This window comes from Periophthalmus magnuspinnatus, chromosome 13, assembly GCF_009829125.3.
Source record: "Periophthalmus magnuspinnatus isolate fPerMag1 chromosome 13, fPerMag1.2.pri, whole genome shotgun sequence".
Taxonomy (NCBI): domain Eukaryota; kingdom Metazoa; phylum Chordata; class Actinopteri; order Gobiiformes; family Gobiidae; genus Periophthalmus; species Periophthalmus magnuspinnatus.
Genome location: NC_047138.1, coordinates 13,334,625 through 13,336,245, shown reverse-complemented (window position 1 = coordinate 13,336,245; position 1,621 = coordinate 13,334,625).

Below are 1,621 nucleotides of genomic sequence, written 5' to 3'. Positions count from 1 at the left end.
TGCTTGAGTCGGTTTCATGATCTCACATTATGAAAGCAAGAAACGCCCATGTAACCTGGTTAAATACAGTAAAATGTAAACTTAATCATTTTAATATGGTTTCATTTAAAGCTGTAGTGTCACTTTTCTGATTTGCTCTCATGTTTTGCAGTAGGACATTAAGCTTCTGTACACTATATATTCAGTTAGAGGTGTTTTTAAAGTAACTGTCAGTGAGATCTGCAGTAACTATCTCTACAGTCAGATCTGCTTGTCCCCATGGAAATCAGGGACCTAGATCTGTTTAATGATATACCATGAAACATTTCCAGGCAAAGCAATGACATCTCCATGGAGAAAAGCAGGTTCCTCCACTAGAAAACATAAACATTAATAATTTATTGACCACAACTGACTACATTTTGGTGATAAAGTGATACAGCAACTACAGAGAAAACAAGATTAAAAGCCTATGTGTCAAATCATAATTACATTATGAATGATTCTTTTTGCTTAACATTGACTGCATATGGTTGGCATAAATGACTCGGACTTAATCAACATTGTCAGCAAAGATATGCAGTCACTTTGTACATTTATATAACGACACAAAGGGGGGCTTGACGGGGCACTACCCTCCCCTATAATGGTCAATGCACCCCCATAGCTCCCCCAAACATTTTTGTCCCACTTTCATAGCACATCCAATCTTTACTAAACATTCTGTTCAAAATTAGACTTCAATAAAAAAAATGGGGCCAACTACATTTAAACTACATTTCAAACAGCAAAGCAAATTTCGTAGGGTGGTGGAGTCTCTAAAAAGGCTCTAACTTAACATGTTAATTTACATTTGAAGACCTTAGCTCTCCCTTAGCTGCTCCAACCAAAAATGTCTACGTGTTGCCCCTGATGGACAGTTAAAGATGTACTATGTAACTTTTCTTTTTTTTCATGTTGTGGCATTAGATTACAACTAGAGTGTCAATGTTCAGACACTGCTGTATGTGATAATTTTAATTTCTGAGCCTCAAGCGCAATTACTGGCAAGAATCTCACAATGCACCTCTAACACTTGATTCACCTTGTGTTTTTTTTCTCCCTGTGGTTCAGACTTGTGCAGTGTAAGGTTCTTTGAGTGCAATTTCCTGTTGTGGTGTCGTCTGCAGCTGTGTGACCATGCCCCTGACACTATTAGGGATATTGCCATTTAATAGGAAGATTTATACCACAGCCTAATGTCTCTGTGGAAACAAAAAGTTAAATCACTCAATTGAAATATGTGAACCAAAACCCATAATTCCAACAGGCTGAACTAAGGAAATGAATGTAATTTATATCCATCAAATGTACACCTAATGGCAACGTATGTATGAAGTGCACATATAGAGATGACATGGCTTCATTGCATGGTTTTGCTGTAGTTTTGGGCTCTCTCGTGGTGGTCTGGACATGTCTGGAGCCATAAGCATGTAGTGTTTTTCATCTACTCACTGTGCAGGCTCTGACCCTTTCCCTCTTAAACCACACCGCTCGACAGCTCCTGCAGTGAAACAGTACCATTTGACTCACACATTCTCATAGGATAAAAACAGGATTTAATTTAAACTCCTCTGTCAACATGTGGAGTTTCAAAGAGAAG